This window comes from Ailuropoda melanoleuca, chromosome 5 (genome assembly GCF_002007445.2).
Source record: "Ailuropoda melanoleuca isolate Jingjing chromosome 5, ASM200744v2, whole genome shotgun sequence".
Classification (NCBI taxonomy): Eukaryota; Metazoa; Chordata; class Mammalia; order Carnivora; family Ursidae; genus Ailuropoda; species Ailuropoda melanoleuca.
In genome coordinates, this window is record NC_048222.1 from 103170216 (window position 1) to 103184092 (window position 13877).

A 13877-nucleotide genomic window follows, 5' to 3' on the forward strand; every position below is an offset into this window, starting at 1 on the left:
TTAGAACAGAACTCAGACCTCTTCTACTTCCCTGGCTAGGGCTCTTTTGAATTGATCACAGATATGACTGTTCATTCTCTGAGTGAAACACTGTAGCCAGATTTCATTAAATAGAAGTTTAGTTAAAGAAAATTGTTAATAGGCTATTTCTGCTTCTAACTTATTCCACAACACTTAGAGAATGCCAACTATATATGAAGAACTCTGCTAGGCACTAAGGAGAAATAAGAGCAAAATCCAATTCACCTTCTATAAGTACTCTGAATCTAATCAAGGAGACAGAGAAATAATTACAAGGCACCATGTTAGGTACTGCAATACAAAGAAACAAATTTTTACTTTTGAAATACACTGGAGGGAACAATTTTACAATTTCAGTTTGTAAACCGAACCCAATACCACATTAGGAAAGCACAAATGAACAGGTGGGATTTATCCCAGGAATACAAGACTAGTTCAATTAGGAAATCTATTAATATATACTGTATTCATAAATCTAAAAATATAGGTTTCTTCACAGATGTTGAGAGATCATTTGACAAAATTCAACATCCATTCAAAATGCAACACTCGAGGAGAAATGAATTAAGGGAGACTTTCTCAACATAATTTCTCATCATGACCTTGGGTAACTGAATCTAAAGTGAAAACTCAGCTAAGGGGGGACTACTGCATGTATTAGGGATATTACTGTGTTTCAATTGTGGTTGATAAGCAAATGATCCTTCTTCTGACATGTTCTCAGGTCAACAGCAACTTAAACTATGTCACAACATCTATGTCACTCACCTCAACTTCATCTCATCACATGGGCATTTTATCATCTCACATCACCACAGGAAGCAGGTGAGTACAGTATAGTATAATAAGGCATTTTGAGAGAGAGAGACCACATTCACTTAACTTTTATTACAGTTTATTGTTACAATTGTTCTACTTTATTACTGTTGTTGTTAATCTCTCCCTTTTTAAAAACATATTATTTATTTATCTATCAGAGAGAGAGAGAGAGGTGGAGGGAGCACACAAGCAGGGGGAGCTGCAGGCAGAGGGCGAAGCAGGTTCACCGCTGAGCAGGGAGACCGATGCAGGGATCGATCCCAGGACCCGGGGATCATGACCTGAGTGGAAGGCAGATGCTTAACCGACTGAGCCACCCAGGCATCCCTGTTATTAATCTCTTAACATGCCTAATTTATAAATTAAATTTTATCACAGATATGTATGTGTAGGAAAAAGACAGTTATATACCAGGTTTGGTATAATCCACAGTTTCAGGCATCCACTGGCGGTTTTGGGATATATCCACCACAGATAAGGGGAGACTACTGTAAAGAACTCTTAAAGAAAAAACATAAAAACCAGATTGAGAGCAGGAAAAAGATATGAACAGAAAATTCACACACACAAAAAAGATACTAAAATGGCCCTCAAAAATAATGTTCAAATTCATTCATAATTACAGAAGTGCAATTTTAAAACAAAACCAAGATACCATTTCTCTCACCTATTAGACTGGCAAAAAAATTTTAAATATAACAAAAACATTCTGTTAGTGAGGAAATAAGGAAAAACAGGCACTCTCATACATTGCTGACGGGAATACATATTGGTACAACCATTCCGGAGGGAATTTTGGTGATGCCTAAGAATATCACATATGGATTTACTGTTGGACCCAGCAATCTCATTTCTAGGAATCTATCCTGGGAATACACCTCCAACATTATAAAAATACATGGACATTGCAGTATTCTTCATAAATGTAAAACATTAGAAACAGCCTAAAAGTCTGTACATAGGAAAATGACTGAATAAACTATGGTACATCCAAAGAATGGAGTATACGTGTGTGTTAGCATGCTACAGATTAAAGCTATAGGTTTCCAAGCTTTAATCACTGAGAGGGCCTAGAAAGACTGATACCCAGCAATAATGATTATACTTGGTGCTCAGATCTTGGTCTCTAAATACCATTCTCCAATAAAGAAACAATTCTTCAGAAGTGGTTGATTCTAAGGCTGGGGCAGGGAAAATACAAGACGACCCTGGAACATTTTCTGGTGTCAGAAAGTCAAGGAAAAGTTAAAAAAAAAAAGATGAGGGCCTGTTGAAAGAACACATGAGCCAACCTGAAGGAGTCCCTAATGGCTAATGCCAGAAAACACTCAGCAACAAAATAAATAATGAGAGTACTGGATTTAGACCCAGAGATTAAAACAAATGAGTCCATACTGATATAAATAAACAGCCAAATAAATAAGTAAATGGGAGTAAAGAGACAATACTTCCATACTACAGAATCTCAATCAATAAAGAGAAGAGAGGGAAACAGAATCACCACCTGGCAAATATCACAGTAATAAATGTTGCAGACAAGATCCACTGATAGATGCTAAAATTAGAGGGCAGAAATTTGAAGAGAAACAAGATTTACATAATTTCCAAGTATTTCTCACAAGGTACTTACTAACTGGAAAGGAAAGGTAATAAAGTGAAGGAAATCACAGTTCATAGTAAAGAAACTCAACAGATCTAATTAACCAAGTAATTACCAGTAGTAAGACATAACATTATAATCCCCTTGAAACACTGCACTGAGAAGGACACAACATCGTTTTTATGATACTCTTGCCAAAAATGCTAAGCTCAGTCCTATCTCAAGAAAATACTGGACTAACAAAAACTGAGGGATTTTCCACAAAATAACTGATCAATATTCTTTAAAAGTGTCATGTTTCCTAGATAGGATCCTGGAACAGAAAAACAAAAAACCAACCCAGATGAAAATTTGGTGAAATTCTAGTAAAGTCTATAGTTTAGTTAATAATATTATACCAGTATTAGTTTTCTATTCTTGATAATTATATTATCGTCATGTAAGATGCTAGCATTCAGGGAAGTGAGGTGAAGAATATAAGGAAACTATACTATTTTTGCAAGTCTAAAATGAGACGGAAATTAAAGTTTTTTAAAAACAGAAAGAAATTCTGAACAAAGGCAGTGGAACTACCCTCAGATAAAAGGAGGAAATCTCTTCCACTGATGGAAGAATGAAAGGAGGAAGGAACCCCTGCAGATAGCAAAGAGTGGAACAGAAAACAGAAGAAAGTTAAGGCAATTCACTTTTGTTGTCTTACACTTTCTTAGGAAATAGGAGTTATCATCTGCTCCCCCCGTTCTCAACAGCAGCACCAATTAGGAAAATATATCATTATTATCCAGCTCAAGAAAAGACCAAATAACCCTAGGCATATAGGGAAACAAGAAATCAAATTTCTGAGAATTACAGAGGTAAGTACTAAATCTGTGTTTTATTCATATTCTTTAAATGCTCTAACCTTCACATTTATTTTTTAGAAGTCTGTACACAACTTTGATAACTAATATACATGGGAACAAAAAGATTTAAAAAGTTAATGACTTGCAACTTGTACTGTTTATGTGTACTGTTTAAGTTATAAGTTAAGTTTTTTGATCTTTACATAAATTCAGTTATCTTTAAAAACTGTTTTCAAAATAGGGGCACCTAGATGGCTCAGTCGGTTGCCTTTGGCTCAGGTCATGATCCCAGGGTTCCATTCAGTGGGCAGCCTGCTTCTCCTTCTCCCTCTGCCCCTCCCCCTGCTTGTGCGCATACATGCTCTCTCTCTCAAATGAATAAATACAATTTAAACAAACACTGTTTTCAAAATAGAATGATAAATTACTACTACAAAACTACCATTAATGCCCAGGCTTCATAGGCCAGTTTGTACTGCAGGCCAAAAATGCTTCACGTCATCTCTGGGGCTATAATTCTATAAATCAGCCAGAGGTATTCATTAACTAATGAGTGTAAGAACAAATGACCTATAAAGTGAATATTAATTAGCATTTGTAAAAAGTGCATAAATAATATCACTTGAAGTTTATCATTCATCCAACTGCTTGGGATTGTTTTTGATTTTATTTATTAAAATCACATTTTAATTTCCATAAACTGAATAAACTACATCTATGCAGAGGGAAATTACATGAGAACTTTAACCAGAATTTACTGAGGGAGAAATCTATGCCCTACAATACTTAAATGCATTTAGATTCTTCCTAGGACCCAAGAAAGAGAAGCCAGGAAGCACTAGATTTGCCAGGATACTGGAAGAGGAAACAAAAGACTCCATGGATACCAGAAAAGAAAAACTGCATTTACAGTCTCCATGATGCCAGTGAGTTAAAGACTGGAAGTCTAACACTAAAAGATCTATGCATGGGATAAGTGTTGTGGAACAGCAACCATAAGTTTTTTAAATTAAAATACTCACATACCACACAGAGTATGAAATGGCATGATCAAGGCACAGGAAGGCAGATATAAATAGAGCAGACATAAACAGGATAAACATGGCACATCATACTAGAATGAGAATTTACATTCTTTTTATTAAAATAAGTACTGTAAAAAAATAAAAATAAAATAAGTACTGTATTATGGGATCTAAAGCAAAATTCATTTGAATTAAACAATATACATAAGTCTTCTAAGGAATTTCTTGATTTTCGTAATAAAATATGAGTCTCCAAAGAAACATCTGAAAAAAAAAAATCTGAAGAGGGATACATCTTTCAAGCAAAAAAGCTGGAGAAATACTATAAATAGTTATAACATACGGACCAAGGAGTTCTGACTGATGAGTCAAAGACAATGCTAAGAAGTAAATACAGAAAACCGAAAACAAAAAGTAGCAAAGCGGGCTTGCTTTAGTCTAAACTTGCTTAGCTTCTTTAGACTACCACATGGCTGCTATTCCAGAGATTGGTTACCAGGCTAACTATTAAAGAAAAGTGACTCTATTTCTTTCATTCTTGATGGAATCTATAAGAATATATCTATCTTTTCTTGCTCATGGATAAACAGAAAGAGAATGGTAAGACTTGTTTTAATTTCATGATTTAAAAGAATTTTCAATTTGAACTTATTTACAAAAAAATAGTTAAAATACATAGTGACTACATTAAATAACTATGTCTTTAAAGTTGAAAAATAATATCCAAAATACAGAAGCTTTCTGCTTCAAAACAATTTAAAAGTTTTTTTTTATGACAGTAGTTTTCTTAACATAAGGAAAAAAAATCCTTTAACCCACTGTCCAACACCAATGATATTGAACTAAAAATGGTTTCCACCACACTATCTGTTCAAAACACAATTACATTCCTTTTCCTAAGTAAAACAACCAAATAAATGGAAGATAATGAAGAATCATTTACATTATGCTGCTGTCTGTATGTCAACAATTACCTTGTATCTGTAAAAGCTATTTTGCTAGATACCTCTAAGTCCTTTTGGATAGTGAGAAGTTAAGATTAAGTTGCTCATAGGATAAACACATCAGTCTAGATAAATCAAAAATAGAAAGCTATGACAAAATACAGTTAATTCTCAATTATATGTAATAATGGGAAACAATTTAAAAATCTATATTCAGGGATAACTGGCTGGCTCAGTTGGAAGAGCATGCAACTCTTGATCTTGGTATCATGACTTCGAGCCCTATGCTGGGTGTAGAGATTACTAATAAAAATAAACAAACTTTAAAAAATAAAAATCAATATTCAACTATTCCCATCCCTACCACCATTACTAACTTTTAACCAAGTAATAAAATTCACTGGAGAAGTCTTATTTTCCCCATTCAGATTGTTACAGAGAAACTAATGAGAAGTAAAATGGTAAGACTCTCAAAACTAAATTACGCCCTGAAAAGAAAACCAGCTGTAAATAAACTCTAAATTATTCAACATACTGTGGCCTCATTCTTCATAAAATGACTGGTTGAGTTCCGGAACACTGCAGTGAGGCCAACCAGGAACCAAAAGAATTAGAGTACTTTAATTGTTACTAAAGTCCCAAAACTATATAAATATAGTTTTATATTCAATATTCACAGGTAATTGTTTTCAGTGGAAAAAAGTTCAGAGTAAATAATCTAAGAATAAAGCTTAAACACAGATACAGATAGTTAAAGAAGTATTTATAGATATGTGTATTTACACGAGTTGGTGTATATTTTTTAGAAGCAACCACAGCAAGAATGAGCACACACAGTTCCCAGATATTGATTTCTAATACCATTCTCCAATAAAGGGAACCAGCACTCCTTGGAGAAATGGCTGATTCTAGGACTGGGGCAGGAAATACACAAGATGAGACTGGAACGACTTGTAGTGCCAGAAAGTAAAGACGTGCTTATTAAAAAAAAAAAAAAACCACACCAAAAAAACCCCCCAAAACACAACCAAACAACCACCAACAAACCAAACCAAACAACAAAATCCTCACAATGATGGGGATATGTCAAAGGAATATAAAAACCAACTGAAAGAGCTCCCAATGGCCAAAGCTGAAGCAATCTGAACAACAAAATAAAGCTGTACTGGATTATAAATCACAGTATAAAATAAATACCCACGAGTCAATATTTGTATAAATAAATGATTAAGTTAATAAAAGAGGACAAGGAGATGAATTTCCCTTGCAGAGAATTCAAAAAATTCACACATATACTCCACTATTAAGGAGATGGAACATAAATCCCTACTTCTTTAGCACATACTTCATCTAATAGTGACTTTCTTCTAAAAAGTACAATACGCAAAGGTGGGGGGAGGAGTACCTTAACAGAGGACAAACCTGATAAACCCTGTCTCAAGCCCGGTGACCAAGGTTAACAACAGTGGTAAAGCACATTGATAGTATTTATTCTTTATATGATGAGGATGTCACTTTACCTCTGTGGATCTTCTTCACCAAAACACATTATCCAGTCTAATCCTAAGAACAGCATCAGACAAATCCCAATTAAGGGATAGTCTACAAAATACCTAACTAGTAATTCTCAAAACTATCAACTTATAATCAAAATCAAGGAGTCTGAGAACCAGTGAAAACCAAGAGGGCACATGACAACTCAATGTAAGGTGGTATCCTGGCATAGAAAAAGGACATTAGGAGAAAACTGATGCAATCTGAACACAATTAGTACATATAAACACCAGTTCATCAATTGTGACAAATGTACCATACTAACACAGTATGTTAATAACAGGAGAAACTGAGCATGGGGTATACAGGAATCTCTACACTATCTGCAATAATTCCATAAATCTAAAACTGTTCTAAAATAAGAGTTTATTATAATATAATTTAAGAATATTGTACTACATTTTATAATAATTAGTTTTCAATATTCATAGCAGGTACTGAGCTAGGTAGGTCATAGGTATTTAAGAATGAGCCAAAACAGAAAAAAAGATTTGGTCCCTATCTTCATGGAGTTTGGAGGCAATGGAAGAGAAACACAATCATATAATCACACGCAAAATGTAAACTGTAACTGTGGTAAACGTGTGATCTGGGAGGTCAGGGTATCTAATCTCAGAGGTTAGAGTATTCCCTAAGGAAACAAAACTTCTGTTGAAGTGTGAAAGATAGCTAGGGGCTAACAAGAGAAGTGAAATGTTAAAGAGTGATCCAGACAGGAAGAAAAGCGTGTGCAAAGGCTCTGTAATGGCAAAGAGCTAGATAAGTACAAAGGACAAAAAGGTGGCCAGAATGGTTGAAGTGGAGAATTAGGCAGAACACGGTAAAAGAGGAGGCTGGAGGGTGAGGATGAGTTAAGAATTGTTAAGGGATTTTATTTTTATCCTCGAAGCAAGGGGAAGCCATAGACTAGGGAGGTAGAGAAAAGAGTGACAATCAGATGTGTGTTTCAAAATAAAACATGATGCCTTCAGGATGGTTAATGGATTAGAGAGGGGCCAAAATAGAAATGGGCAGACAAGAATGGAGACTATTGTAGAAATTTTAAGCAAGATGATGGTAACAAACTAAAGTGGTGGTGGTGGAAATGGGAAGAAGTAAACAGATTCAAGAGATATTCAGAAAGCAAGATTAATAAAACTTGTTGACAGACTGGATGTAACCAGGAGAGGAAGTTATTAAGAACCACTCCTAGTTTTCTGGATTTTACAACTAAAAAGATAATGGAGTCACTCACTGAAATAAGGAACAAAGAAAGAGGATGAACATTCTGGGATTTTTTGGGGTTTTTGTTGTTGTTGTTGTTGTTGTTTTGGGGGGGTGGGAGTGAAGGGGAAATCAATTTAGTTTTAGACATGTTGTATTCGAGATACCTTTAATATACCCAAGAGAGGGCGCCAACTAGAAAGCAAAATATACAGGTCTAGAGCTCAGAGGAGATAGAAAACACACCCTTAGAAAAGCTGTCTTCTTTATCCTAGAAAAGTAGCTAACTATAATCCCCAAATATCCAAGGAAAACATTAGACTCTGACCATCTGGATTTAGTTAAAACAAAAAACTGGGAGAGAATATGGCAATAACATTTCATCAGCTAAAACAAAAACTGCTAGGCACCATGGGGAATACAAAGATTTTTAACATCTTGGTTCAACAGTACGGCAATTATGTCACTAAGCATGTAGTGTTTTAAAGTTTTAGCAGGGCTGGCCAACGTTGTGGGGATGTTTTATACCTGCGCTACCCGGTAAAGTAGCAACTAAGCCACATGTGGCTGCTGAGCACCTGAAATGTGACTGGTGTAACTGAGGAACTAAATTTTTATTCCTATTTTATTTTAACCAGTTTAAATAGCCACACGTGGCTAGTGCTACAGTATTAGAGCTGGTTTAGAGCTTCCTCATCTATTTCGTCTAATTCCCAGCAACTACCCTGCAAATTAACTGACAGTGGGTGTGGGTGACAGAGGGATTAGAGCAGTAGAAACTTTCATTCCATCTGCTTATGACATAATTTGAATTTTAATTTGAAGAATATATATTACTTGTATAATTAAAATATTTTAAAAAGTCATTAATATGCCATATAGAAAAACTGGTAAATACAGAAAGAACAAATACTCAGTAAACCTACCTTTAAAAAATAATCTATAATTAATATTTAGTCATATATGAAGAGGATCTGTATTTTTAGCCCTTTTGTTAGAAGCACCTATAGCACCAATGGGCCAAGTTACTGAGTTGTATCGCGTTACTCTTCTATCCCACCCCCATCCCAAAACACCTTGGAAATCTTTTTAAAAAGACAGGCACCATCTCTAGAACTCAACCTCAAAACTGCCAAAAATAAACACTTAATAGTCCACTTGCCTAGCTCCCTTTACCACCATCACCATCCCCCTTTGCCACCAATGTCACACACTTTAACTGGAACCCAATCTCTACCCTACAATGTCATGAAATCATTCAGTCACTATCGTGAAAAGATACAAGCTTTGGAGCAAGCAATTTTGGTTATGAGTCTGTGGTTCTCCTTTACAGCTTGGGTGACTCTGGACTAATTACTTCTGTTGGTTTCTATACCTGTTTCTTCATTTGTTAATAGAAGATAAGAATACCTAATATATAGCATCTATAAAACATAATACCTAGCCAGAGTAGCACTTAATAAATGACAACTATTATGGACTTCTATGTACCTAGCACTGCCCTAGATGCCCTGAAGGTAGCATTTAAACAAAACAAATAGGGTCCTGGCCATCCTGGAGGTTACATGCCACTAACTTAAACCCCAGGGACTCTTTTCACCTGGGATTTGAATTTCTGATCCACCCCTTATTACTTGTGTGACCTTATACAAAGCACTTTATCTAAAACCTCAACTTCTTCATTTCTAACATGGTAATATTATTTGCTCCACTTACTTAATATGGCTGCAGTAAAACTAAGAGTAAAATTGAGGATGAAAAAAACTGAAGTACGAAAGTGCTTTGTAAATTATTATACGCTAAATAAACAGAGGGTATTAAACAAAGAGTAACATATTCCTCTTCTCCAAGGCACAGCTTTCCAACCAGTGTGCCAAGAATAAATTATAAATGTGCTGAAATATGGACCCCCTCCCTCAGCCTTCAGGGAGCCAGGGAGAGCCAGTATAGTCTGCCATACAAGTAAATCATTTCTGCCACGATGCAGAAAAGTCTGGAAACCTTGTTCTAAAATACTATCTCATGCTAGCAGAAACTGGAGTTGGCCAACTGACTCCTCTGGATATTTAGGCCTCATGAGCAACTCCACTGTAATTATGATCCTGCTTCAAAAACTGCATCACAGTTCCCTAAAAGGCCAAGAAAATCAAGCCTGAATATCAAGGAGCTATTAGTCCAATGCTATCACAGATATACAAAAAGAAAACAAAATAAAAACTCTTAGATGAGAATATGGCAAAGATATTGCCATATTTTTACAAAAGATTTGAGCTATTTCCAGCAACAGCTGCCATAACCACCCTAAGACAAAGGTTTAAAAATCATGAAGAAGAGAAGAATAAGAGACAGAAGGAAAAAGAAAGAGCAAAGGAATAAAGGAAAGAGAAAAAGAAAATATATACTTTCGTAGACAATAGCTGAGAATCTGCAAGAGCTATTTAGTGGCTTCCATGGCTGCCTAAAGCTAGTAGACCAAAGATAACAAGATTATTTTCAGATTCTTTTGTCTTATAGTCTTTTTCATACACCCTAGAAATAATGCTGGTGCATATCTGACTTTCAGATTGTCATGGTCCTTAAGTCATCATCTTTTATATTATGTGGAACAGCTCTTTCCAGTCTGTACATATATTGTTAGTTTTTTCATCCATAGCCATATTATATTAAATTCCCTGTTGAGGGGCACCCGGTGGCTCAGTCAGTTAAGCATCTGACTCTTGGTTTCAACTCAGGTCATGATCTCAGGGTCGCAGGATGGAGTCCTGAGTCAGACTCCACGCTCAGTGTGGAATCTGCTTGGGAGTCTCTCTCCCTCTCCCTCTGCTCCTCCCTCTCGTTCTCTCTTTTTCTAAAAATAAAGAAATGAATCTTAAAAAAAAAAAAATTCCCTGTTGAATTTATTCCTTCCTTCATCCGGAGTTTATTCCTTACTCCATCCCAAACTTATCATTCTTGGATGTATTTATACTTCCAGACTCTAACAAAGCCAAGTTTATTACTTAAAACCTTTTTCTCACTTTCCACTCCTCCTGTCATAATACACCCCCACACTCTACATACACACAGATTTATATCCATCCCCATGGGAAAACTCTTATCAAATAAACACTCCACAGCCTTTCACCAAGTTCATTTCTTTTCATCATACTTTAAGGTATGACATTCAAAAAGTTGTTCACCTACTGAAGATTAATAAGGGAAAAGATCTTTTCTTAACAGCTGATAGGAAGTAAGGAGAGATATCCCCAAGTTGTGCCAAAAATGATGTAAAGGAAATATGGTAGAAGCAGTCTGGGGTAGTAGTTAAGAGCTCAGTCTGGAGTCAAACAACCTACATTGAATCCTGACTCCAACAGTGTGCTTCTGAACAGATTACTTGGGCTTCAGTTAATCACCTAGTTTTAGTTTCTTCATCTATAAAAATGGAGATTTTAGCCATCTTATAAAGTTGCTGTGAGGATTAGATGAGATAGTCATGTAAAACATTTAGCATAATGCCTGGCACACAGTAAGCAAACAAATGTTAATTGTTGGTATGGTGTCAGATATAACCTATCTGCTTTGTCATTAGCTTAGAAAGAAACTAATTCAGCATAATCTACTCTAAAAGTTATGTTTTCTGCTCCCCGCAGTGATGCTAGACTGCAGGAAAATAATTTTGTGAGCAGAAGAATCTGGTTACTCTACACAAACTATGATAAGCTGTAGAGGTCTCTTCAAGTTCTAACATTTTATGAAACAAGTGTCAAACATTTAGAACTTCAACCCTCAACCAATAAACACTTCCCAACCAAATCAGTAAGTACACAGTCTAAACTCACATTAAGTTTGGAGGGATACTAACTTATTCACATGAAAGAAGAATCATTAAAATACCTAATATAGAGAAGGAAAGGGGATGACAAGATAAGCAGCAACATATCAAAAATTAAAGAACTACACTCCTGAAACATTTGCCATTCCTAGCAAAGCGAAGGTCTTAAGGTAAAAACAAGAAAATGAAAGCGAAGGACAATCAAAATTTAAATTTTTTATTCTGAACTGTGCCTAGTAGGTTGGTGGTATTTAATATGTATTAAATAATAATATAAACACATTAATTTATAAATCCATCAGATCTCCACAGCATTGGCCACAAACAGCTATCCCTAAAAAGAAACCTCAAAACCACAAATCAGGAACTAAATAAGTAGGCAGTCTTGTTTCCTTCTCTAGGTCTAGGAAAGAATTTAGAAACACTGACATTCTGAAGTAAAGAGATTTCAGTATAAAGCTAGAACCTCTGCATTCTACTCTCCCAATACAAGCTATTTACAGTTTGTAAAAATAAAAGCTCCACAAAAAAAGTTGTCATTAACTTGAACAAGACACTAAGGAATGGTTTTTAATCTATCTGGAGGATTTAAATCTCCTTTGAGAATGTGATTTTTTTAAGAGGACATTCTCCCACAACTCCCACCTCCCCACCCCCATGCACTCAAACAAAATTCTGCACAGAATTTCAGGGATGGGGATGAGAAGACCCCTGAAAATTACGAACTCCTAGACTATGGACCCCAAGGCATAACGCAGGACTAAGGCAAACTAATTTATTAATCTGAAAAGGAATGAAAGTAACTGAGGCAGAGATTTTCATTCAAAAAGTAAGATTCGAAATATTTTGTTTTCTCAGATAAGGAGTGTTAGACCTGGTTAGAAGAGGGTGCTGGTCATGTTGAGCAAGGAAAACGAAAAAGATAAGAACCGAATTAGAGAAATTACATAATTTAGGAGAAAACAAAGGGAGGAGACAGAAATCCTAAAAGGGGATGGCTTAAGGATTTGTACGAAGTGTAAACTATAAACTTTTTGAGATCAAAGGGTTCAAGAGGGAGATAAAAACAAAACAAGGGAAGCAATAAAATAAAAGGGAAAAGCGTCTAGAAACTCTTCGTAAAAAAAAACAAACCCAAAACTCTTTCCTTTTCCTAGACACGTAGACAGTAACTTGGAAAAAAGGAACGGACGAGAAGACGACAGCACGACTTCCTTCCCAAACTCCAGCATTCCTTGGCAGTCCTCACAGGCACAGTCAGACTTGGGACATTCTTAGGCAAGGCTCCTCCCTGCACCACTGTCCCATGAACGTCTCGGAGGGACGATCACTATCACCATCCCTCTCACTGAGGGAGAGAGGAAGCAGGGGATGCAGAGAGCCGGGGAAAAAAAGACTGGACATCAAACCTGAAGGCGGCCCACCCCGAGACTTAGCGGAGAAAAAACCTGGATCCTGCCACCCGTTTTCCCACCCAATGCATGCAAGGATGAGAGAGTGCAGCCTTGCAAGGACCAGTCCCCCGCTTTTCACCGGCTGTTTCGGGGACACAGGCGGTCGGGGCAGAAACCAAAGGCTGAATACTTAGGTAGATACGGCACAGACCAGGGACAGAAGTGTCTAGCGAAAGTCCGGAATGGCAAGCTCCAAAGACAACGTGTCCGCCCCCGCCAACTACCTCAGACGAGCCTGCCTCCCCCCTCCTCCCCCCCGCCCCGCTGCCCTGCGGGCCGGCTCCGCCCTCACCTGTCTGCAGGGAACTCTGCAGCTCTCACGTCGAGGATTATCCCTGCCGCTGCTCCCTGGAATCGCCTCAAACCTGGCACGAAGTGAGCGGAAACGCGACCTGGGCCTTTTCCTTCTTCCCCTCCCCCCACGCACCTTGGATCCTCGGGGGCGGGGAGCAACTGCAGCTGTCACAGCCTCACACTGACCAACCGCCGAGGACACTCAGACCGGCAGCCTCTCAAACCGGCCCTGCAGCACCAACACTGAAAGCAGCGGAGCCGGAAGTGAGGAGACCGGAAGTAGCGTTGTCCTTAGCCCTGGACGGCC

The 13877-nt window shown here is 37.0% G+C and overlaps 1 protein-coding gene across 4 annotated transcripts in view; it reads right to left on the bottom strand.

Annotated features, from left to right (window-relative positions):
• ARFIP1 (ADP ribosylation factor interacting protein 1) overlaps positions 1-13840 on the bottom strand; it is a 111357-nt gene extending 97517 nt beyond the window's left edge. The window contains exon 1 of one of the 4 annotated variants that reach the window (XM_011235716.3): positions 13704-13840. The gene's annotated coding sequence lies outside the window, so the exon portion shown is untranslated. Of the gene's footprint in view, positions 1-13568 lie in introns of all 4 variants that reach the window. The other 3 variants (XM_034661519.1, XM_034661518.1, XM_002913844.4) reach the window with 3 other exon arrangements.
• Positions 13841-13877: the final 37 nt, after the last annotated feature.